The sequence below is a fragment of the Lynx canadensis genome, chromosome D1, assembly GCF_007474595.2.
Source record: "Lynx canadensis isolate LIC74 chromosome D1, mLynCan4.pri.v2, whole genome shotgun sequence".
NCBI classification, from domain to species: domain Eukaryota; kingdom Metazoa; phylum Chordata; class Mammalia; order Carnivora; family Felidae; genus Lynx; species Lynx canadensis.
The window spans coordinates 23,585,267-23,611,484 of record NC_044312.2 but is presented as its reverse complement, the minus strand read 5'-3'; the positions used below and the strand labels follow the sequence as shown (position 1 = coordinate 23,611,484).

The following is a 26,218-nucleotide window of genomic DNA, read 5'->3' as shown; positions in this document are numbered from 1 at the left end:
TATGCCACACATCAGCACAGGGTGGCATTACAGCATGCTATTAACAGATGCTGAAGCTCTGGCAGAAAATAACTTTGCTATTTGTAATCACAATAAAGTGTTTTATACTGTGGCTCAAAATGAAGAACACCATTGATGGAAACTGATTTTCAAGTTGCACAGTGACCCTGAAGTCACCAAGAGAGGCAGACACCCTAGGCTGGGGTGGGTGGGCAACCCAAGGACAGAGATGAGTGGGGACGGAGGACAAGGTGTGCTTGAACCGTGATTCCCAAGCCTGACCATACCCACCGCAGACCTACCTGAGGCCCAGGTTCCAGAGAGAGCTCCCAGAGATTCCAGTTCAGTAGGTCGAGGAGGAGGTGTGACCAACTGTTAGAACATTCTGTCACTCCCGGTTCCCATAGCTTCTTGAGCCCCTATAAGAGAATTTACAGCAGGGTGAAGAACGGTGGTACTCCAGAAAACAATGGCCACTTTCAAAGTGCAGATTACAAACTGCATTCGCACATCCACTGTTTCTCTGGACATCATGACAGTCTTGGCAGGGAACCTTTATTATTATCATTACCAGGACAAAACAAGACATGTGGTCCTCCTCCTAACTCCCAACCCCACTCCACCCCACAAAAGACACGAGTTGGTTAAACAACTAAAACACCAAGAAGGTGGTCTTGAAGGTGATGTCCGACATGAAGATCCACGGTAAGCAAAGAAAGCTGTTTGTTTAAAAGCAACATTTGAGACTCCCATCTGACTGGACTTTGGTAGGATTAAATGCTTCTTCTTCAAGATCCCTTCCTGCTCAAGCATGTGTCTATCCTCTCACTTGTTCATTCATTTATCAGAAATGTACAATGCCAGCCCTGGGCCAACAGAAGGGAGTGAAACAGACACAGCCTTGCCTTCCAAGGGAGACAGACAGAACCAGAGTAGACAAATAAGTCGTGAGCCCAAAAGTTGAGCAAAGGAAGCAAAACAGATACTGATGGAGAAATTAACAGGTAAATCCCATTTAGATGGAGTCCAGGATAAAGTAAAAATCAGCTGATATGAATCAGCTTTCTCAGCTGGTGCCCTCCCTGATCACCGAACTAATCCCCCACAAAGGCAAGCTAGCAAATAACTTTGCCTGACTTGGCTATTTCTTAGATCAATTGGCTTCCTATGTCTGCTGGGAAGACAGCTCCCCCTGGTGGTTGGAGGCCTAAGTTGTTCCATGCTACAGTGCAGTATAGGAATGAATGTCCTGTGCTTTGGTCCACAGCCCAGAGATCTGGAAAAGCAGGAGCTAGCCTGTTCCCCTGGGGTGGAGCCAATCTTGAACCACCTTAAACTTCCTTTATTCCTGAATTTGAATCCCATCCTCAATATCGCGATTTGCGGACAAAGTGACTTAAATTTTCAGAGCCCCCAGTTCCTCACCTATAAAAAGGAGGGTGATAGCACCAATGAGATGTTGATATAAGGATTAAATAAGATAATGAAATGACGCCTCGGTCCATGTGTGGCACCTAGCAGGTCCTCCAAGGATGTCAGCTGCTTTGTTCTTCCCAGCTGAAGATTTTCCAAATCTCTTTCAGCTCCTTCCCTTCCCCTCTTCTCTCCCTACCTCTTATTCCTAAATTCTCATCCTGTCGTTTCTTTTCTCCTTCCTAGCCCCCTCCCCTGTGTTCTTCCTTCTCTCCCTCCTGTCTCCTTCCCTCTCTCCATCTCCTTTCCTCTGCTTTTTTCCCATCACCTCCCATCCCTGCCCTCACTTCCCTACCCACCTCTTTTTACCCCACCCCACACCCCACACCGTATCTTCCACACTTCTCACGTCTTGCCAAAACACCTAAGAACTAACACCGGGCCCTATTGAGGTTCTGTCTGAAGATAAATGCATCCTGTGCTAAGTCAGGGAGGAGCCATTTTTCTGTTAGTCAATAGCACCGCAGATTGCTCTGGTGTTCTTCAAATGGGCACCAAGAGCTTTCCTACACACTTCACGCTGCAACACTAGTCCCTCTGCCACAGTGTTCAGCTTCGATGAGGTCCGAACACGCTCTGTATTCCCTGCCACTCTTTGAAAGGCTCTCTGATGGCCACTGCTCTGGCTTACTCCGTCTCCCCTCCCCATGCCTGATGACTCTACCCCTTTTTCTCACCTCATCTTGTTTCTCTCTTTTACACCATTTCGCGTGCTCCCTGTCCCTTTCCTCTTGCTTTTTATTGACAGAATGGCCCATGTTCCCCTATATTCCCAAACTGCATTTCCTCAAGCAGCTTGCGATATCTCTTCCCTGTCACTGTAAAAGCTTTTTCATCTCCATTTGGAGCCATTTGCCCCGATCATTTCTCTCTTCGGGATCATACTGATGAGCCCATGTGGTCTTTAGCTGTCAACAATTCCCAGGAAAGGAGAGCACTTACTTAAAACTTGTATTTTAACTTGGGGCCCCATCAGGGGCTGGCCAGTGCAGGAGGCAAGCCTATCAACTTGCCCAAACTGGCCTAATGCGCACCGAGACCTTTGGGAAGGAAACTGAAAAACACAGAATAGTTGAGTTTCTGTCCAAGATGGATGGCTGGAGTAGGGTAAGCAAAGATAGGTTTTCTCAAGTGATCCTTTCTTGGCACAGTTTTCTTTAAGGAGGAAGGAAGCAGAGTTATCAGATGACAAAACAGGAACTCCATCAGTTGTCTGGACATTTTTCCTAGGGCAGAAGAGCAGTAGGAATGCACAAGGAGCCAACTGTTAGGAATGTAGGGATCTCAGCAACGCAGTCCCACAGAAAGGTAGTATTTGAATTTAGAATTAAAAACAACAATGTTGGGGGCGCCTGGGTGGCTCAGTCGGTTGAGCATCCGACTTCGGCTCAGGTCGGGATCTCGCGGTTTGTGAGTTCGAGCCCTACGTCAGGCTCTGTGCTGACAGCTCAGAGCCTGGAGCCTGTTTCAGGTTCTGTGTCTCCCTCTCTCTGCCCCTTCCCCGCTCCTGCTCTGTCTCTGTCTCTCAAAAATGAATAAACGTTAAAAAAAAAAAGTTTAAAAACAAAAAAAAATTTAAGGCCACCTCCTCATCTTGTGGCTTGAGGCTTAGGGGAGGGGAGGGGTTTCATGCAAATGAAACCCTGTTAATTATCCAGAAGGCCTCTTTCCTCTACAACAGGACGTGGTACAGGTACCTTCCGACACCTTGGGCAGCTCAGGGACATCTCACCATCTAGTTTGGGTCCCCTCAAAGCAGATTCTAGAACAAGGATTCAGATGCACGCAGGGGCGCCTGGGTGGCTCAGTCAGTTAAGCGTCTGACTTCGGCTCTCAGGTCATGATCTCACGGTTCGTGGGTTGGAGCCCCGTGTTGGGCTCTGTGCTGACAGCTCGGAGCCTGGAGCCTGCCTTGGATTCTGGGTCTCTCTCTCTCTCTGTATCCCTCCCCCACTCACAGTCATTCTCTCTCTCTCAAAAATAAATGAATAAACATTAAGAAAAATGCACGTAATTTGGGGAGTGATCGCAGGAAGCACGGATGGGGCTGGTGAGCAAGAAAGGGAAGGAAAGGAGCCAGTGGAGGGCTCATTGTCAAGTCAGACACCGCGGTGTGCAGTTGTGTTTAGTCCCTCCAGGCGGCTCTGGGGCCCAACCTTCTCCCCCACTGAGAAGCAAGCAAATTGGACTATTTATCCCCACAACCCCCCTATCGATCCATCATTTGTTGAGGGCTGCTTCCAGGGCAATAACTGGCCAGCACCTCCTGCTTGCCTTCTACATGGACTGTGCATGTTTCCGCAGCTAGGAATTGTGCTCCCCTCTGCCAGCCCCCTGCAGGGGCCCAGGTGTTCATACAGGTGGCTTCTGCCTGTAGAGCTGAGCGCTAAGGGGAGGTGGGCTGCACTCCAGTAGCATCGGTGCTTGGCCAGTACCCCACGCCCCCTCATGCTTGTGCTCTAGGCCAGAGGGGCAGCAAGGTTTTTCTTATTATAAAGGGCCAGAGAGCCAGTATTTTCGGCTTTGCAACCAGAGGTCTCCGTTGCAGCTACAACACCTTTGAACCACACAGGTTCAAACCATGCAGGTCTACTTGTGCCCAGATTTTTTTCTGTAAAGGAGCACAGCGCGGTGGACGTATTTTCTCTTCCTTGTGACTTTCTTCGTGACGTTTTCTCTTTTCTAGCTTCCCTTATCGTAAGAACACGGTATGCAGTAGATACGACGTACAAAATCTGTGTGAATCCAGTTTATGTTGTCGGCAAGGCGTCTGGTCCACAGTAGGTTATTAGCAGTTAAGTTTGGGGAGGGTCAAAAGGTAGACGTGGCGTTTTGACTACACGGTAGGGGGCGACACCCCGGAACCTACCGTTTGTTCTGAGGTCAACGGTACTCAATTCTGCCCTTGTAGGAAGGGAGTAAGAGGCAGGTAAGGGAAGACTGCAGGACTGTGGGGAAATGCTGGCTGGCTGTTTGGCAGGGCTGGGGCTGTGCGGGGGAAGGCCTCCCTAAATGGTGCACCCTGGACCCCTCCCTACCCTCACTGTCATCCCTGCCTGACAGTGTGAAAAAGTGTGTCAGCCACACCCACTGTGTACAGAAGCCGGTACGGCTGTGTTCCAGTGAAACTTCGCTGACAAAAGAGGCAGGCGGCTGTATTCGGCTCCCAGGCCATGGTTGGCCCTCCCCTGCTCTAGCCGGACTGGCCTCTAAGGTCCTCAGAGATGCCATACGTCCTCCTGCCTGCCCTGTCCACGTGCTGCTCCCTGCCCCGCCCACCACCTCAGCTCCAGGAAGCCTCCCCCACGCCCTTGGCCAGAGGGATCCTCCGATCTGCCCCCCAGTGGGCCCACACACCCCGTACTGTCCTTCAGAACACTTCTCACGCTGGTAATCGCATGATTAATTGTGTGATTGGTTGTCTAATGTCTGTCTCCCTCCCCAGAGCGTAAGCCCCGTCAGTTCCCAAGGCCAGTTAAGTCTACTTCCTCACCCATCTGGAGCATCTCTCACCCAGGCCTCGGCAACAGTTCTTGGCTGACTCCTGGACGTGCCACTCCTCTGCTCAAAAGCACCCGGTGCTCCCCTGGGCCTTGTGAGAGCATCCAAACTTATAAGCAGCCCTCATGCCTCTGCCAACCTCAGCCAACTCCCCTGGCTTCCACCATGCTGGTCTACAGTTGTCCCTGACTTCCTCCATGAGAATGCCCCCCTTTCTGCGCTCCCCAACATCAGTGCAGGCGCTGGGCTTCCCTGAGAGACCCTTCCTTTGTCCTCTCCCAGAGCCTCGGTTAGCTGCCCGCACCTCCACGGCCCTCTGCGCTGACCCGATCTCATGGTTCTTACACCGCATTGCAAATGACTGTTTATCTGACTGTCCTCCTTATTGGACTCTGAACTCCCTGAGGCCAGGAGCCAAGAACCTAGCCCCCAGCACCCAACACCCAGCAGGTAACACCATGCCAGAGCTTAGGAGGCACTCAGTGTCTGGTGAATGACCAAAAACCCTTGGAACAGCTAAACTGTGGTTTCTCTCCAGATGACTGGCAGGGGCACTTGGGTGACCTCTGGACCACCTATTAGTTTGTGGGAGGAGCAAGGATGGACAGAGGGGGCCTGGGCTGAAAAGCAGTGCTGTCTCCACCTGCTTCTTTTCTCTACTGTTTTGTGTGGGGTTTTTTGGCAGCTTTTCGGTTGTCACCAACCTCAGAAAGCCATGGTCCTGAACTTGAAGACCTCCCGCGGCCTTCCTCTCCTTCCCACAAGCCCCACACAATGAGTGCACAGAAGCAATGGCTTCTGATGTCAGGGGTACAGGACATCATGCCCAGGCCCTCACCTGTGCCCTGGCTCCTGAGGCGAAGGTGCCAGCACCAGAAGAATACGGGTAGCCACCATGGGCCTCCATTTTATCTTCTCCCACATCCCTGGGCAACAGAGGGGACAGGCTGGGATTGGACTAAAATCCAGGGGCTGGAGAGGAGGGACAGGAGGCGCTCCCTGGCTTGATGAGGTCCTGGCCTTCTGCTATCATAAGAGCAGACAGACCGAAGGGACTCTGAAGGACTCGTCCCTGTCAGCCCTTTCCTCACTCAGAAAGGCCCCCTCTGGAGTTGCTTTGGTGTGGACAGCCCCGGCCCCCCAGTGGGTCCAGGCGTGCACACACACACACACACACTCACACTCACACTCTCCCCCACCTTATCTGCAGCATACATTTCCTCCTCCAGGCTCCCGGCAGCCAGCTGTACTGTCACTTTTATGATTGCAGATAATTCACATTCAAACAAACTCTGACTCACCAGAGACACAGAAAGAAAATGCTCGTGAAGTAGGAACGCCTCAGCTCACTGTTTGCTCTCCCCTTTCCGGACATCTTTCATATCCGAAGAGGACCGTTGGGATAGGGGCTTGGCCAGCAATAGTGCAAGCCAGGGGAGCACTCACGGAGGAACAGTAGGTCATTGTCACTAGGGAGTAGCCTCTCTGGACCCCAAGGGAGGCATTTCCAGTGGAACATTAGCTCTTCCATGTTCCTGGAATACCATATTCTTAGAAATGTTATTGCTTTCTACGATGAAATGCTCCATTGCTGGCCATGTGTCAGAATCACCTGGAGAGGTGGGCCAGGTGGGAGGGTAGCTCTTTGGTTTAAAGAACAAATCTCTGGCCTTTGCCAGCAAAACGTTGTCAGGCAACGGGGACTGTACTAGAAATCCCCACCTTACAGACCCTTAAATCAGACCTCTTAGCCTATCCCCACGAAATCTGAATTTCTATGGGACAAGGGACAGGACTACAGTCTTCCTTTTTTCTTCCTTGTAGCTAACACGATACTAGTTTTGCTACCTATGTGGGAACCATTGATTTGATAAATTAGTTCAAGAAGTCCCTTTAAACTCAGGTGGCTACTTGCTTGTGAGTCAGGCAGGATGGAGATCATTTTGCAGTAACTCCCTCCATCTGCCACCAGTTTGGTCCGTGAAAAAATGGAGCAGAGTCCTTTCTCTAAGGACGCAAAAGCACTTTACTGTCTCTTGGGGTTAGTGTTTGAAACCTGAACGCTCAGAGTGTTTGACAATTAAGTGGCTAATTTGATTCATGTAGACCCCTGATTTTTCTTGAGAGAGGGTGAACTTGGCCAGTTTCTTGCCATCATCAGCTGAACAGAGGCCCTGTCCCAAGGAAGGGGCACCTAGAGCCCAGGGCTCCCCATGCCCGTTCTCCTACGTGAATCCTTCCCACAGAACTCTCTCCCCATCTCCCCCTGCTCCTTGTGAAGAGATCCGCAAGTCGAGACTGTTGTCATGCATTCATTAAAGCCTCATTAATTATTAAAATGGTATTTATTGGGGTTTAGCAGCTCTGAAATAAGATTTCATGTTTGTGGCCGTTGTGGAACGCTGGTAATTCTGTTCTTAATAATCGATTGTGATCTGTTTGACTTGGAATCGCATTTCTTATTAAACCTAAACCAAACCTTTATTTGAGACACTTAATTATCAGGGACACTAATTTGCTTCCCCTCAGGGCACCAGGGATTCTAAGTCCACATTGGGATGAGGGAATCCCACTCTGAGGACAGAGGAGGGTGCCTTCCCCGGTAGATAGGAAGGGTGATGGTTATTCATGGGGAGTGCCATTTAGGGAAATAGTCCCCCAAGCTCCCATCTGCATACACGTTAACTGGCGCTTTAAGGACTGTGTTCTCATCTCATTAGAATGTCAGCATGCCGTGGTGGGGTATGCGTGAATGATACTAAGCTATCTCAGGAAGCTAACGTTGGCTCCCCATTTGGCTACTTCCGGGACCATGCCGGATATAAAGAGGAAGGGGAGGTGGTTCAGTGTTTTGATGGAAAGAACACTGAGCTGTTCCTCCTTTCCTCAACTCTGTGAAGTCCTGTGTTTCTGCCCCATGAACTTGATGAGCATGCCCTCCTAGACAAGGTACTGTTCCCAAAGCCACCTGCTAGTCAGGGCTCTGCTGCCTGTGGACAGGTCTGAGGTCCACCAATGCCAGCCCACCTGCTGACTCACACAGCACAGCACAGTAGAATTAGCACAGGCTTCACAGGAAGATGGGGGTTCAAATCCCAGAGCTGATGCTCGTTATCTGTGTCTCCTGGAGATATTTACTATCCCTTGAAGCTTTGGACCCCATATCTCTGAAATGGCTGTGACAGTAACTACCTTGCAGGATATTTGTGAGGATTAAAGGTAATGAATGTGAAATGCTTGCATAGTAGCATGGTGCTTGGCATACAGAAGGTGCTCAATGAAGGTACCTACCTATCATCACCTATGCTCATGCCCATTGTCCCACTGCCCCCCTTCTTCAGCCAGGACCTGTGTGGGCTTTTGTATTAGTTTTCTGGGGCTTCCGTAAGAAAGCATCACAGACTGGGTGGCTTACACAAGAGAAATTTCTTCTCTCAGAGTTCTGGAGGCTAGAAGTCTGAAGTTGGTTTCTTCTGAGGCCTCCCTCCTTGTCTTAAAGTTGGCCATCTTTTCCCTGTGCCTTCACATGGTCTTCCCTCTGTGGGTGTCTGTGTCCTCTTTTTTTTTTTTTTTTTTTTTTTTTAAGAGAGAGAGAGGGAGAGCACAAACAAGGGTGGGGCTGAGGGAGAGGGAGAGAGAGAATCCCAAGCAGGCTCCACGCTGTCAGCACAGAGCCCGACGCAGGACTCAGTCTCACAAGCGGTGAGATCATAAACTGAGCCAAAATCAAGAATGGGATGCTTAGCCAACTGAGCCACCCAGATGCTCCTGTGTCCTCTTCTTATAAGGACATCAGTAGGATTGGATTAGAACGCTCCCTAATGGCTTCATTTTAACATAATCACCTCTTCAAAGACTCTCTCCAAATACAGTCACGTTCTGAAGCCCTGGAGGTTTGGACTTCAGCACATCGATTTTGGGTGACACAATTCAGCCCATAACAGATCCTATCACCACACAACCACTCATTGTCTGGACTTTATCCAGTTAGCTGTGAACTCTGCCTTTTCTGCTTGACCGTCCTTCTGCCATAGGACCTTTCCTTCCACTCCCTACTCCCCCTAGACAAGAGATGGGCCTGACTGGAATCAAGTTCCACTTGGGATGGAGTATTGATCCAGCCAAATAGTCAAATCAGAGGCATATTATGGGGAGATTTTTGGATACCAGGAAAAGGACGTGGAACTACTCTAATAATCTCATGGCCCTTTTGCTTAAGGATAATAAAACACACTTCCTAAAGTGGCTGACAGTATTAAATGAAATAAGTAAAGAGTGTAACCCAGTGCCCAATGCAATGTAGGCATTCAAATATTGCTATCCTTCTCTCTTGACCAGAAGGGATATGCTGAATATAGTGTTAAAGGAAGATCCATCTGGCCATGATGACACAGGGCTGTACCCGGGTGGGGACAGAAACTATTGGATTAACATGGATCAGGGCAGTCACTGTGGGATAAAGAAGAAGAAACATTCAAGAGACACCTGAAGGAGAAACACTGAATATAGGGGCAGTTTGGAGATAAGGAGGGGAGAATGAAAAAGAAAGGGAGAGCTCAGAGTTGATCCCACGGTCTTAGACCTGGCTTAGTGGAGAGTGGTGCATTTGACAGAAAGCTGGAGGGGGGGCGGGGGGAAGGGTGTTGATGAAGTCCACAGAGGTCGTGCTGAATGTGAGGGGACACCCTGGAGGCACTAGAGAAATGAGGGAGGCCGTCTGCAGCCATCTGCTGAGATTGTCGCTTTTGGCTCTTCTGTTCCGGGTGCCTCTCCTGGACCCTTGAACCACATGCCTTCCCGACCATAGGAGGCCCACCTGGGAGCTGCAGCTTGTTAATTAAGCTGTTGTTACTGATGGTGATGACTCTGGTCTTGTGTGCCCTGGGCCAGGGTTGGAGACCTGAGATAAAGGACCCCATTTCCAGCCCTCCCCTCCAGTGGTTCTCTTTAAAAAGAAAATAGGGTATTCACAGCTGAATTACAGATCTGTTTTCCCCATTTTCCAGGAGGAAAACAAATAGAATTCCTAAGCAGGAGTGCTTTTCTAGCTAAATGCCCTTGGTGAGTAGGACATTGTTATTCCAATATTGTTTATTTCAGACTTTCCAGGCCTTCTCAGATGCTTGACTTCACACACTCATTTTGCCTGCTTTAGTGGCAATTTAACATTGTAAACTGCCAGGAATAAAAGGGAAGCGGTACAGGCAGATGAGTTTTCAGGCGGCATGAATATTTTCTGACTCCCTGGCCAGGGATTTCTTTCGCATGTGAAAAGTCGGTGGAAGAGAGAGACAGTTTATTTCTTGATCGTCAATGACACACGGGTACTTTAAGACCTGTGGCAATCATCACCTTATTCAGGAACACCTACTAGAGGTCCATCAATCTCCTGGTTTACTTTCCACTTACCAGACCAAGCTACCCCATCTAATATTGCAGGTGAGTGAACAGGCAGGAGAATGAATGAGTATGGATGGCCCATGAAAAGAGAACTATTTTCCCAGAGGAGGCCAGGAGAGGGAGGTTTTGGCTCGGGGTGGAAGGGTTCCAGGGAAGCGAGAAAAGCTAATCGCAGTGACCAAGAGGAAGAGCTTAAGAGCAACTATTGAAAGGCATTTCTCTACTCAGGGAGAAATGATCCAGGGAAAGGGAAACTTTCTAAAGAAGTGCTGCAAAGAGTCTATGGAAGAAAAGAGTGGGTTAGAATAGAATGAAATGGAGGCATTATATCTGGGGCTGGCAACAAAGGCTGAGAACCCTAGACACTGGCTCCGAGAGCAAACTGAATCCCAGAGGAAATGCAGGCTGAAATAGCTGAGAAGCAGGCTTTAGGTACTGGCTGCCAGTAGAGAGAGATCAAGGGAACAAAACAGCACAGAAATAGACTCACATGTTCATGTGGGGAGATAGCCTATGATAAAGGGGTGTTGCAAAGCAGGGGGGCGGGGAGATCAATTAATAAATGCTCTTGGGCAAGTAGCAGATAATTGGAAGAAAAAGATTAAATAGGATCTCTTCCTCACTCCTTATACCAAAACAAATCCCACCTGGATGAAGGATAGACAAAACCATAAAACAGGAGGGGCGCCTGGGTGGCTCAGTCGGTTGAGCGGCCGACTTCGGCTCAGGTCATGATCTCACGGTCCGTGAGTTCAAGCCCCGCGTCGGGCTCTGTGCTGACAGCTCAGAGCCTGGAGCCTGTTTCAGATTCTGTGTCTCCCTCTCTCTGACCCTCCCCCTTTCATGCTCTGTCTCTCTCTGTCTCAAAAATAAATAAAAAACGTTAAAAAAATTAAAAAAAACCATAAAACAGGAGAAAAAGTAAATGTATCGTGTGTGTGTGTGTGTGTGTGTGTGTATGCACAAAGTCAAAGGCTAAAAAAATCATCTGTGAAAATATATCTGTAACACAAATGACGAAGGGCTAATTTCTTTCATTTTGTCATCCGAGAGTTCTTACTATTCAATAAGGAGAAAGAGTTCTTAAAATTCAATAAAGTAAAAAGTTCTTAGGAGCCAGTAGAAAAAATGGACAAAGGACGTTCGCCGAGAAAGAAAAAAAAAAAATAGCTAATAAACATATCAAAAGACGAAGCACTTCAACCGGCATTGAAGAAATGCAAACTAAAACACAGCTGAGTTTTTAAAAATCTGACAGACAAGAAAAGATTAAAAGTTTGATTATATCTTCATAACCCTTATGGGCAAGGGTATAGAGAATCTGGCTCGTTCATACATTTTTGGTGGAAATACAAAATGTGGTAGGACACCTTTGGAGGATAATTTGGCAATAGCCATCAAAATTTTAAATTCACACGTTGTTCAATGAGAATTTTATGTTTAGGAATTTAACCTAGAGATATCTATTTACACATATGCACAAATACACATGTATAGGATGTCCATTGTTCTGTCCCTGCAAGGGACTAGATATAATGAATATGCCCCTTCTTATGATACTAGTTTTATAAAGTTATAATATAGCTAATCGACGAATTAGTAGATAGGTATTAAAATGAGTAGAATTCATCAACGTTTCAGTTTTCTATTTCTGTGTAACCTGCCACCCCCAAACATAGTAGCTTAAGACAAAAGCTACTGTTCACTGGCTTTAATGGTTCTGTGGCATGACTGGGTTCAGTCTGTCCAGTAGTGGTTCACTGCCTCTGTCCAGTATCACCTGGGGTGCGGCAGTCATCTGAAGGCTCGACTGGGCTGGAAGGCCCAAATGGATCACGCTCATGGCAGGCAATCGGTGCTGCAACTTGAGCTCAGCTTGTGCTGTTGGCCAGTTGCCTCAGTTCTCCTCCTTGGGTCTCTCTATGTGATGTAGCTCTCACAGCATGGTGGCCCGGTTCCAAGAGGAAGCACTACACACACCTGAAAGCAGAAACAGCAGTGATACTGTGAAGGTTATGTCTCTGAAGCAGTACGTCTCTTTCTCCATGTTCTGTGGAAGAAGTGGCAAAATCTTTGTGGAAATCTGTAATCCTCTCCGGTGTGTTTTCCATGTATACACATACACACACATCTACATGTACACCCACATCTACATCTACATATAGGTATGTAGATGTGTGTGTGTGTATGTGTGTGTGTGTGTATACGCATGTAGGTACATTGCTGTATGTAAATTTATAGAATGATGCACAAGAAACTGGTTATAATTTTGGCCTCGGTGAAAAAGGACTGACCTCTTTGTACCGTTGTATTCTTCCTATCTTCCAAGGGGTTGGGTGATCATTTATGGAGGCAGAAGACTGAGCTGTCATAGAGGACGGAGACTTTTGTCCCGGGGGCATGGTTTGAGGAACAGAATAGTATTTCCCTGAATGCTTTCTTTTGGGGGACCCTTGGCTTGTTTCGTCCTGAATTTTAATGTTTTCTGAGGTAAACTTTGGGACTGGTATAGGTGATGGGGCCAAAATGCAGACGTCCAGTCACGGAAGCCCAGGTGTCAGGAACGACTCAGACTTCCCTTCTTAGCGCCAGCTTGTGGAAATGAAGACATCTTACAATAAAGTGCTATCTGTCTATAGAGAGTAAGCCCAGTACACACGTGTGCACACACACGTGGATGGGACGGCCTCCTAGAGAAAGACGCTGTAGAGCCACGGCCCCGCGGCTGAAGTTGTACTCTGCTGAGATCTCTCAGCCAGGTCGTCTAAGTAAGCAGACCCTGAGCCCCAGTCCACTGGGGACTGGCCCCTGCGGTCCTTTCCAAGCCTGTGTCCTGACAGTGCTATTTCTTCCTGGCGCCCCCCGCCCTTCCTCCACCCTCCACCTCTTCCTAGCTGTCATTCTGTGCTGCTGGGCTCATTTGGTTCTGCAGTTAAACGAGACCATCGTAGACATGCGCACACGTGTGTGTGCTATGTGAGTACATGGCTCACAGCTGTATGGGTGTGTACAGATTTGTGGGTGTGTGCAGGACTGTGTGACAGTTTTCTGGGCCTGCATATGAAGGAGCAGGTGCTAAGAGACCCTGTAAAGTGCGCAAATATGTGACTATCGAGTCATATCTAATTTCACCTGCGTGGGGTCGATGGGGGGAGGGAGGAATGAGTCTGGTGGCCATCTCTCTGGAAAAACAGGCCTGGCAGTTCTAGAAAATTGGTCCAAACGATCTGACCGCTCCATTTCTTCTTCTTTTTTGAGAAAGGGGAATGAGGCAAAGAACACGGATGCCCCCAGCACAGCCATTGCCGACACTGGTTCCTGAGTGAGAGTCATGATCCCTGTTATGGGAGGAATCCCAAGACAAGGATGACAGGGCCAAGGGAGAAGGATGCTGCCACGTTCAGCAAGAGCTTCCTGACCCCTTCCTTCCCATGGAGAGACAGGGCTTGGGGGCAGGCCACTGGACCAGACCCCGGACTCCTGGCTCCACGCTACCCGATACTCTCTTTTGCTGAGTAGATGGTCTTGCGGGAGGGGGCACCTGGGTGGCTCCACTGGTTGTGTCCGACTCTTGATTCTGGCTCAGGTCACGATCTCGCGGTTCGTGAGTTCGAGCCCTGCGTCGGGCTCTGTGCTGACAGCTCGGAGCCTGGATCCTGCTTCAGATCCTGTGTCTCGCTCTCTCTCTGCCCCTCCCCTGCTCATCCTGTCTCTCTCTGTCTCAAAAATAAATAAAACATTAAAAAAATATTTAAAAAAAATGCTTACTATGGAGCCTGACACAAAACAGGTAAGGACGCTGCTGCTCACAATGATTTTGTTTGCTCCTCTCAAGAGCCCTGTGAGCAAAGCTGCTGCACAGCACAGCTCTCTGGAGCTCCAGTCATCCGTAGTCTGTGCAACTGGCAACCTCTGGCCTTGTGCAGTACGCGGCCTGCACAACCACCCATGGTGGCCTGGCCTGGGAGGTAGGCCAGACAAGGTAAATAGGCAGGAAGTGGCACAGCTGGAATGAATCCAGGCCTCCCGGCCTTTTAGAGCAGTTCCCACTCTGCCCCAGCTGCCAGGGGCCTGACCAGTAGTCATAGTTCAGAGAATATGCCATCCATATCCCTCCTCACTTTGGTTCACACTCACCCTGCACCATCCTTCACACCACCCCGAAAATAAACAGGCTCGTCAAGAGGAAAAGCAGCAATCGTCCATCAGGCGTTCCAGCCAGAATAAAAGATTGCAGCTGGCATGACCCTTCACGAGCAAGGCAGAACTGGGCCTTGTTTCCTCCTGCAAGCTGTCCCCTCCTGGGGATAGATTGGGCCCAGATGGCCCCCAGTTCCATCAGCCCCCTTCGGGGGACGACATGCTCCCTGTGAGGCAGCACACACACATCGCCGAGTGCCCGCCTTCTAGGACGAGCATCTTTGGCGCATGTGGAGACAGAATGGGACACACCCAAGGGGCCTGGCAGAGAGGGCCGCATCAGTTCCTGGGGGCAGGATGAGGCGGGGAACCCGACAGCCTTCTAGAACACAAGTGTTTTTCATCTGGCAGCCATGGGTGTTTTGTTTTGCTCTGCTTTGCTCTGGAAAGTGTCCACGGAGGCCGTAGGACGCTGCTGAGAGAGGAGCCAGTGAGAGTGCAGGGCTGAGGCTCCCATTCCCTCCAGCTCCCTGGAGCCAGCCTATCAGAGGAAGCTGTCTGTCTGGGCACCGATGCCCACCGCCCTTGGACTTCACATGAAGGTGCGACATGCCCAATAATGATCATAGTAATCACAATGTCATACAGCTGTGAATTCCTGTGCACTTTTCAAGGAGATCTTGCTTGCCTTCATTTGTTTTCACTGCAAGTACAAGCTTGTACAAATACCTGTCACTACCATCAGTAGGCTACACTCCGTATGGCGAGCCCCATGCTAGGCATTTTTCATGCATCATCACCTCATTCTCACAACAGACCTAGGATGTACGTACTCTTCTCTCCCATTTCACAGATGAGGATCTCAATGGGAAACTTGGTTGGGGAACCCGTGGAGGCTTACCCAAGATCATATAGCTGGTTAGTGGCAGAGCCCAGGTTCAAAATCAGGTATCTTTTTTTAAATATTTATTTCTGGGAGATCACAAGCAGGGAGGGGCAGCGAGATGGGGACAGAAGACTGAAGCCGGCTCTGCACTGACAGCAGCGAGCCCGGGGTGGGGCTTGAACTCACAACCCGCGAGATCATGACCTGGGCCAAAGTTGGATGCTCAACCAACTGAACCACCCAGGCGCCTCTCAAAGTCAGATACCTTTGACTCCACGCCCACACCAGCAAACATCATGCTTTACTAATAAGTTAAATAGGGAGGTATGTTATGACCTTGTTATAAACAAAGAAATGGAGGCCTAACACATGTTAAAGAACTTGCCCAAGACCACAAAGCAAATTGATGATGGCTGTAGAACCCAGGACCTGGCCCACACTGACAAATCTAAGGGTCTTAACAAAATAAATTAAAAAAGAAAAAAAACACCTAAGAATCTTTTGTGACACCTTCATAGAACGTTTGCCTTCCCTCCTTATAGTGCAGGCCAGCAAAGTCTTGTTCAAACTCTCCCAGTAAGGATGGGGATTGGCTGTTCCCAGGCTGGGAGCGGACTCCAGGACTCCTTGTGGGAGCTTCCCTGAGGTGGGTGGGGTACCAGCTCATCTCCTCTGCCTTCTGCCTTTCCATCTCCCTCTTCTCTCAAAAAGGGAGTTCTGCAGTCTTCTGCTCCCCTTTGCTCGTTAGCACGCTGCAGGGGTTCCTGAGCACAACAGGAGAAAAGCTGCTCTTAAAGATAGCCAACCTAATGACTTTCCGAGGAGTCTCCGTTTCAACATGGCAAGCTGTAGGATGGTAGGTTGCAAGCTCAAAGCCACCGAGGAGAAAGGGCCATTGATTCAGAGCGTTTATGCCCTGCTGCCTCCCTGTTGCTTCTCTTGGATGTCCTTCTGTAGCAGTGGGAACACAATCCCCACTGCCTCTCCCACCATGACACAGAACCTAGGGGGCTCAGTGTTTCAGCACGGCATGTTACATTGCAATGGGTGCATAGACCAATCATTTGTGACATCAGCTCATCTGGGGATTCGTCATTGGAGGAGGGGGTCCTCATGCGTGCAAACACACATACACGCCAATCTGATCGTGCAGTTCATTTATTGTCAAAGAGACTGTGTTACTCAGAAATGAACCTTGGTGTTGGGAAGTGATTGAAATACATTGAGATAATTTCTCTGTAGCTACTGTGTTCAAATGGACCTTTCATGACAATACAGTGTGGTTTTTGCAAAGAGACACTGACATATGCCCAGGCTTTCAGAAGCTATTTTGGGATGAATGGACTGCTGGGCTGGCTTTTGTGGGTTCTCGTTAAATGAAATGAATCTGGAGGCCTTAATTCTGGGCTTTGTCTACATGACCGGACACAAAGCAAGGAGTTGCTGGCAGGGTTGAGACAGGAGCTGGGTTTAAAAGGATGGAGCTCATTAGCCCAACGCTGCCGAGGAGGGTGTGGGGATAAATGTCCTGCCTGTAAAGAAGATCTCAGGGTGATATTAGCCCACCACAAATTAAGGCCTGTTGGACATCGTGGGGCAGGGATAGGGGTCGCAGGAGAAAAGATTGAAAGTGCTGAATGGTGGGATGAACCTCCCAGAGAGACAATACCTGCCCCCCCCCACCGGGGTTCCCACCTGCTTCTTGGGACCAGCTCCCCAGCCCTCTGAGAATGGTGCCCACTGGCTCCCCTCTGGGACAGGGTCTAGCCAGGGAGGGATTTGCCCTGGCAAGAAGGACAGCACAGCTCAGTGTCGTCCAGGAACAGAGAGAGAAGTTGGTAGAAGGAGATTATGGTACATGTAACGTACTGTGGTAACCGTGATTAGCTTTCCAGCCCCCTGCCTGTGCTGGGTTCTTAGGAAGAAAGGGGCCATATGGAAGGAAGAACAAGCCAAAGGGAAGAGTAAAAGGGGCTAAGGAGACAAGGCTGCTCTGGTAGGCGGCCTCCCAACAGCTCTACACAAATGGCAGGATGGGTTTCCCTCTCGGGAGTGTAAGCATTCCCAAGCTCATGTGACCCCGGGAGCTGGAAGAGGAAGATTTGAAGTGATCATGGTTGTAACCTGTATCCTTTAATTATAACCACAAAAGGGTGTGGGTTTGGGACGCTCGGTGCGCAAGTGTAGGACCTTGGATTTAAGATGTCAACTTTGAGTTCAGTCCTCCAGGAGCGATGCCTTTGGCATGTGGTTCTTTATACAACATTCATTCATTCTGCAGACACCTCCTGAGTAGCTGGCGTGTGTTGGGCACTGTGTCGGGGCTGTAGGATGCAGTGATAAACAAATCAGACATTTTCCCTGCCCTTGAGGAGTTCCCAGCCTGGGGACAGATGCAGATACATAACTTATTACAATTCCATAGCATACAGTAACAAATTATTTTTTAAAAGGGCAGAACAAGATACGGTGACAGTAACTGACTATTAGATGGGGGATGATCTAGGAAGTTTTAACAGAAGAAGAGACTTTTGAGCTGGTGTTTGAGGATAAGTAGGAGCTAGTAAGGAAGAGAGGAAACGTAGGTAATCCTGACACAAGGGAGCACGTACAGAATATCTAAGGCAAGAAAGAACAAGGCAGTAGCAAGAAGTCAGAGGTGCGCGGAGGCTGTGACATTCTTTCCTGGCACCGTTCATCCACCAAGAAGGGAAGGCAGCAGCCAACAAGCAGCCTTTGAGTGATGTTGAAAGCCTTTCATATCCAGGATTTCATTTGCTTCTCCAAACAGCCTGGTGGGTATTAGCCCCATTCTACAGATGAGTGATGAGGTTGGGATTCGACACAACTTGTTGGAGGGGAGGGAGCCACCAACATTCAGTCTTCTCCTGCCAGAGTTGGTGTGGAGCATGAGGCCAAGAGGAAGGAGGGGTTGAGGAGCGAATTGGCCATGCTATTCTTTCCATTGGTCCTAAAAGGAAATGAACTCCGCCTCATCTGGGATCAATGGCTCCAAATTATCAAACATAATTTGTAAACCTTAGAAACTGTGAGGTGGATAGGGAATATTAAGATGTCTCTGCATCCAGGGACGCCGGGGTAACTCAGTTGGCTAAGCATCCGGCTCTTGATTTTGGCTCAGGTCATGATCTCATGGTTCATGACATCAAGCCTGCATCAGGCTTTGCGCTGACAACATGGAGCCTGCTTGGGGTTCTCTCCTTCTCTCTGCTCTTCCCCGCTCGTACATTCTCTCTGTCTCCCTCTCTCTCAAAATAAATAAGTAAACATTTAAAAGAAAGGTGTCCCACTGAGAACAAACTGAGTGTTGATGGGAACGGGAGGAGGGGAAGGTGGGTGATGGGCATTGAGGAGGGCACCTGTTGGGATGAGCACTGGGTGTTGTATGGAAACCAATTTGACAATAAATTATATTAAAAACTAACTAAATAAATTATAAATAAATAAATAAATAAATAAATACAAGAAAGCTGTCTCTGCAGCCATCCTACCACCTCAAAGCATACTGGAGAGTCCTGAGAGCCTTGCAGAGAAGTGATTCCTATCAGTGCAGCAGCTGTCCCTGGTGGGGCCATTCTGCTGGTGTTCATCATATCACTATCCTTCCTGTTATCCAAGCTCAAAACCTTGGAAGTCAAATGTAACCGCTCCCTTCCTCCTGCACAACAATGAATTTTCAATAGCGCTGACATCCATCCATTCCCTTCCATTTCCATGACTCCCATGCTGCTTGAGACCTTTAACTCATCAACAGGCTTCTCTGAGTCCACTTCTGTCCCTTTCTCCTAGTGCAGTCCATCCTGTGTAACACCAGAAGAGCCCATGATCGTGACCTAATGCAGAATTTTGGCCACTTCACTTCGCCATTCAAAACCACCGTAGCACAACATAAGCGCTCAGTAAATGGGTGAATGAAATAGACGAATGAGTGTCTACACCACCTATGCATTAAATGCAGATCCCTCCATCTGCATGCACACACTCCAACAACCGGGTCTCAAGCTACTTTTTCAGCCTTATCTTCAACTACTCACTCACACTTGGCCTGTTCCACAGATAATTGGGACATTGCTTTTCCCCGAGAGGAGCTTGTACTTTTCCATTCTACTTTGATGGTGGCCGGTCCTGAACAAGAAATCCCCTCCTCACTCTACCCTCGCCCATCTCTCTGTGGCAAAGTGCCTCCCATCTGTCAAGACCCTTGTGGGATGTTCCTCCACAGGCCATAGAAGGCCATTCCTAAAAGATGTGTGCATCCCCCTGTGTGTTTAAGAAACAAGGAGAGAAGCACATTACGTTACTTCTCAGGTCACAAATCGTTTCGGTTCTCTGAATCTCATTTGTATTCATCTGTTCAAAAATAGTGGTATTGACTGTCCCTTATCTCACAAAATTGCCAGGAAGATCCAATGAGATCATGTATGGGAAGGTATTTAGCAAATGATTATCTGGAGTCAAGCATTAATAGTTACTATTCACTTATTATAATTATTGGTATACATACATTTTTCTCTTTCTGATTAGCCCAAGATCTGCACTAACCACTAGCCACATGTGGCCAATGAGCACTTGAAATGTGGCTAGTCCAAACTGAGATGTGCTGTAAGTATGAATTTACCTACCAGATTTTAAAGACTTACCACCAAGGGGTGCCTGGATGGCTCAGTTGGCTAAGCATCTGACTTCAACTCAGGCCATGATCTCATGGTTCGCCAGGTTTGAGCCCACATCAGGCTCTCCACTGACAGCATGGAGACTGCTTTGGATTCTCTGTCTCCCTTTCTCTCTGCCCCTCCCCTACTCACACACTCTCTCTCCCTCTTTCCAAAATAAATACACACTTAAAAAAATAACAATAGAAAATAAAGACTTCCTACCAAAAAACAAGTAAAATATCCAATTAGCAATCTAATTAATAACCTTCCTGAGGATTGCATGTTGAACTAATAATATTTTGGGTACCTTCATTTAAATGAACCATACTATTGAAATAAACTTCACGGTTTTCTTTTGCACGCCATGTGGACACTAGGAAATTTCCAATGACATATGTAACTCGTTAGCTTTCTTTTGGACATCGCTGCCCTAGAGAATTGGAAGTGTGTTGTATTACGTCCTAGAGTACCTTGTGGGAATACCATCTGTCCTTGTTGGATGGATTATGGTGTGAGTACACTCTTTTCTTCATCCACTCAGGAGGCTTGGAGGTGATATTAGACTGTGTGAGGACGGGTTGGGTGCAGGGACTCTGACTCTGCCATCGCCTCCTCTGCAGTCTCCTGTCTGTATGTGGCAACAGGTTACGCTCCGATGGTGCCGACCATCACCACTACACCTCCTGGCCCTCAGAAGGCACCGGGCAGTGGCCTCACTTCCCCTTTTTCCTGGCCTGCTCCCCTGCCAACTGCCATTCCCATGGTTAAGGGGTCCCACATATTGGAAGGGGAGGGGAGGTGAATTAGGGTGGGATTTTTCACGTGAAAGCGAAACTCCCTATTGAGTCACCTGCAGGCACCTCTCTTCCCCAGAGTAACATCTTGAGATCAAGGTCCCCTGGCTTCCCTGTCTATGCAGCAGGACACGGGAAGCACTTTCCCTCCTGCATACAAAGAGGCGGTGACTTGGGCGGGAAACCTGGAGCCTTTCCTGCTAGGGAACATGATGAGGCCACCTGTCTTCTCTGGGAGTCACTGCCAGAGCAGGATGAGAAGCCAGAGGCAGTTGGAGTCCCTGAGACACTGGACGGTGACACCGGGCAGCACTCCCCAGGCCCGCCACAGGCCACAGGCCACAGACATTCCCAATCTTTTCCCGCCTCTCCGACTCACTTTTCCCCTTCCATTTGGATTCCTCATCCTCCTCAGGCAGCAGAACCTTGGCTTTGCCACCGTGATGCAGTAAAGGGATAGCCCTGAGCAGGTGCTTTGACGGCCTGCCACCTTCAGGACACACAGGCCAGTGTCTCCGTGAAGGAACGTCACCACCAGGCCCTGCTAGCGGCTGCCAGTAGTGACCTGTCATCTCCCCGCGGCTGACCCACCAAGACAAGCCTGCAGGTGACAATACCCAAAGTGGGGGGACCCTGTGGCCCTGCCTCTTTTTGACTCCGTAATAGCATTTGAAGAGATTATATGACTTTTTAAAATAGAGTCTTAGCAGGCCTGGGAGAGGGATTTGTCTCTCCTAAGTGTCTTTTCTTCAGGATATGTGTCAGAAGGATTCTTAAATCTTCAAAAAACCTTCATCTCTCCGTGAGATGAGAACGTGGTAGCAGTAAGGCACAGTAAAAAACCCTGCTGATAGACAGATGGAATGGTGTAATTATACGCAGGAGGGAGAGAGAGCGCGTTTGCTGAAATTATTAGTGTGGGCAGACAATTAGAGGCTTTTCCAGAAGATTACACTTTTCCCTCCCATCTGCGCTCCATTTAGGAGTTTTTACATTCACAATGCTATTTCCTCCTCAGCTGTGCCATTTGCCATTTTGCCCAAATTATTATTGTGCTTGACTTTGCATTGGTTCAGACTTCCCCGGCATCCCGTCTTCTCTTCTTGGCACTTGGCCGCTCTCTGAGCCTGCTCCCACTCTCCTTCTCGGCCTTCCAGGCTCTTTTTCCCTTCGCCCTCCCCCTCTTCCTACATCTCTTGCCCCCCAACTTGAAACTTGAAATGTCTACCAAAAGTATGGCTGCTCGCTGGGAGGCTGAGTAGGATGTGATCTGCTGTGAAATAAGAAAAGATGATCAAGGCAGTCTGTAGCACCGCTTTCTGCCCCTGGGACCCGCTCTGAAGCTGTGGAAGAGGCTGAGTCCCCAGGAATAAGCATTTAGCATCTGTGGTTTGGAGGGGGAGTAAAGAACCAGTGTTCTCTTTCGTCCAGTTTCACCTGAGTTCAGGCCACGGGATGGGTCTGAATCTTCCGACCTCTTATGGGCCCTAGACTCCAGCACCTCATTCGTACTCCCTATTCATTCATTCATTCCTTCATTCAACACAAAGGCATTGAATATCTGCCTATGGTGTCCAGATCTTTGAACTTAATCCCCAGAGAGTGGGAAAGAAGCAATGCTTATTCCATGGCTGCTTTGAATCAGGGCCTGTGAAAGGTACTTTGGCAAGTAGGAATTATCTTCACATTCCACCCAGGAAAAGAGGTTCTAAGACGTTAGGTTACTTGCCCAGGTCAGAGACAGAGTATCACGTCCTGGATCTCTAGCTTCAGAGCGAGTGCTCTCTACCGTATACCTTTGGTCCCAGGAAAATGGAGGACGTCCCTTCCTTCTAGTAACCCTGTCATCCACTGGACAAACAAGCACATAAACGATTGCAATAGTAACTAAGGAGGGCACGAGCCAGGGGAACAAAGGTCTGCAGGAGCCGGGAGGAAGGAGCGACCAAGCATTTACCAGGAGCCAGAGGGGAACGTGCTAGAACAGCAGCATGAACGATAAGTAAAGTTTGCCAGGGAGAGAAGCAGGAAGGGGCATTCTGGACAGCAGGCATGTAAGGCAGGCGGTTGAAAGGAAGGAGCCAACGCTTCTCTTCAGTGCATTTTCTGTCCAGCCCTTTTGCATTCGTTATACCATTTAATACTCAGGGCAACCCGCAGGTAGTCCTCAGTATCTCCACTAATGCAGGTGAAGAAATGGAAGCTCGGGAAGGGTGAGTGACTTGCTTAGAGAGGAAGGCGAACAACAGATGCACAGTCTTAGCCCTGGACAGTCTGACTCTAGTCTACCTCCTGACCTTTGCCTCGAGAGAGCTGAAGTGTGGACAGCTGAAGTTTGGACAATGGGCTCTATTTGGTGTGGCTAGCACACGGTGCAGACAGTACATGCAGGAGGAACTTCTGAGGCAGGAAGGGAGCCGGATGCCAACTCACCAAGGGCCGTATGAATGATGCAGTGGGTTTGACCCATCTGTGGTGATGTGGCACCATTATGGGGTGTGGTGTGTTAATAGCGTGGTATGTAGGTTGGCGGTAAACGACAGATATTGGGAGGATAGCCATGATGGAGAATAAGCCTGGACGTTTGGAAATCACTTGGAAGGTGGGTCCAGAGGTCAAGGTAAGAGGTGATGTGTCTGGGCGCCTGGGTGGCTCAGTCGGTTGGGAGTCCAACTTCGGCTCAGGTCATGATCTCACAGTCTGTGAGTTCAAGCCCCACATTGGACTCTGTGCTGATGGCTCAGAACCTGGAGTCTGCTTCGAATTCTGTGTCTTCCTCTCTCTCGTTCCATCCCCTGCTCTCTCTCTCTCTCTCTCTCTCTCCCCCCCGTCTCTCAAAATTAAATAAGCATTAAAAAACAAGAGGTGATATGCCTGATGTAAGGCTGCGGAAGCAGCAGCAGGACTTGGTACCTGATTGGAGGTTAGGAACGAAGATTGTGTCTCAGTTGAGGACAACTCAGAAGTTAAGCCTAAGAAACTGGGTGGACGATGTTGCTGCTAACCAAGCTGGGAACTCAAGGAGGAAGAGAAGAAGGTTCAGGAAGAAAAGGGAGAAGGATGAATTAATCGAGAAGGGAGCTTTAAGCCATCAAGTCTTTCTCAGCCAAGGCATCAGAGGAGGCAGCAATGTCAAAGAAGTGGGAATGTTCCCGTGAATTGTAGATAATCTCATGCCTTCCCACTAAAAATAAATTAAAAAACAAAGTTTTCCAGGTGACTGTACATCTGTCCACCTGCTCGAAAGTCTCCATGGGAGAAAGAGGATTCTCTCAAACCCAGAGCTCCCTCTCCCTGCTTCCTTCCCTTCTTGCAGACCCCAGCTCCCCCTTTGTAGTGCTTCAGAGCCCCAGCAACATGGAAGTCCACAGACAGGCAGACACGTGTAAACACACAAACAGACAGACCCCACGCCAAGGAATTGGCCCGGTCCTCATCAGAGTTCTGGATGATGAGTGGTGGCCAGCATTGCTGGCTAGTAAAGAATTCTGGGGCAAGGGGACCCCAATGGCTCTGGAAGGGTTTGCTGAGCCTGGAAAGATGGGGGTGCACTGGCGAGGGGTGTAGAAGGTGAAGCCTTGGGAAATGTGGGAGGGACTAATGCCAAGTTTATCAGCCAAATGGAATTCAGGCTGCCATGTGACTGAGAGACTTGGGAGGCAGAAGGAAGCAAAGCTAATCCCAGTGGCGGTGAGGTCTCTGTGCCATGGGACCGAGAGAAGAGCAAGCACTGAGCCAGGAATCAGGAAAACTGATTGCCCTTCTAACTCAGACATTAGCTTAGTGATCTTGGACAGGTCACTTATTCTCTCAGCTCCCTCTGCCATTTTATAGCTCTGTGGTTGCTCTGATCACACAGATAGGAGCAACCCCAGAAATATCCATGCCGAGTAAGGGTCGGCACACTTTTTAGGAAGGATTTCTGGTTCTGTGGGCTCTACGAACTCATTCATAGCTAGTCATCTCTGCCTTCAGAGTGTAAAATCCACCACAGGGGCGCCTGGGTGGCTCAGTTGGTTAGGCGACCGACTTCAACTTGGGTCATGATCTCGTCGTGGTTTGTGAGTTTGAGCCCCATGTTGGGCTCTGTGCTGACAGCTCAGAGCCTGGAGCCTACTTCAGATTCCGTGTCTGCCCTTCTCTCTACCACTCCCCTGCTCACACTCTGTGTCTCCCTGTCTCTCAATAACAAATAAACGTTAAAAAATTTTTTTTAAAGCCACCACAGAGAGAACACAAACAAATGGGCTTGGCTGTGTTCCAATACAGCTTTATTTACAAAAACAGAGAACAGCCAGATTTGGCCATTGTTTGCTGACCCTTGACATAGAACATTCTGGGCACAGGGATCCTTGCAATCTTCCAATCAAAGCAACGGAGTGAGGGAGACTTCATCTCTTGGAGAGTCCCCAGACACACTGCACAAGTCCAAAAGAAGAGGTTATGTTGGACGTTAATCTGTCTTTTCCAGCTGGCCCTTAGAAGGCGGTTTTACATTTAGCGAGCCCCTACCTTTACTAGGTAAGTCCTTCCATATATACAAAAAAAAATCTCCATCATCATCGGTATTAACAACATCTCTGCATTCATGACGTCTTATACAGGCTTAAAAAAAAAAGGGTGGCTCGTAGAGATTAAGTAACTGTTCTAAGATCTTATTGCTTAGGGTAGAACCAAGAGGAAATTTCAGAGAGTTGGAAAGGCACAGTACCATTCATTATCCAAAGAAGCAGATTCTTGTTTGTTTGAAGGCTGGGTCACCACCCCCAAACCTGTCCCCAGACCAATTTTTCCCTGCACCCACCCAGAGCCAACAGAGGCCTGAGCAATCACTCTCCACACTTTTCCTTGCTTCCTCGGCAGTATTTTCCTTCCCCACTTCTAAAATGTCATGGAGCATGGTGCTGACACAATCAGGCAGAATCCCCAGTCCAGACAGCCCCGCAGCCAGGGGAGACACAACTCCCGCACACGCACGCTGGGATACACTGGAAAAGTGCAATTCACTTTAAATAGATTCCCATAAATAAGCAATAAAACAGGAACAGCCATTTGCAGTGAGCATTTCCAAGGTGTGATGAGCTAGGAGTTCGGACGGGGGGGGGTGGAAACAAAGAGCCTTTTTCATTATTTCCCCAACCCTGCAATTTTCTTTTAGTGCCTGATGACTTTGAAAGGGAAAAAACGAGTGTGGCTCCCTTAGGGATGGAGCCAGTGCTCCCATCTCCTGCTGCAACCTGCCAAGTTCAACTTCCCGATTGTCTAAGTGCTACTTTGTGAACTATGCTTCTGTCCTTGTACGTCTTTGGCCTGTGGCTGCCTCAGCCTGCCTCCCTCCACCGACCTGA

At 48.8% G+C, this 26,218-nt stretch overlaps 1 protein-coding gene across 2 annotated transcripts in view; it reads left to right on the top strand.

Moving 5' to 3' along the window:
* Positions 1-26,218, top strand: part of KIRREL3 (kirre like nephrin family adhesion molecule 3) — a 548,879-nt gene that overhangs the window by 267,989 nt on the left and 254,672 nt on the right. The window lies entirely within an intron of this gene.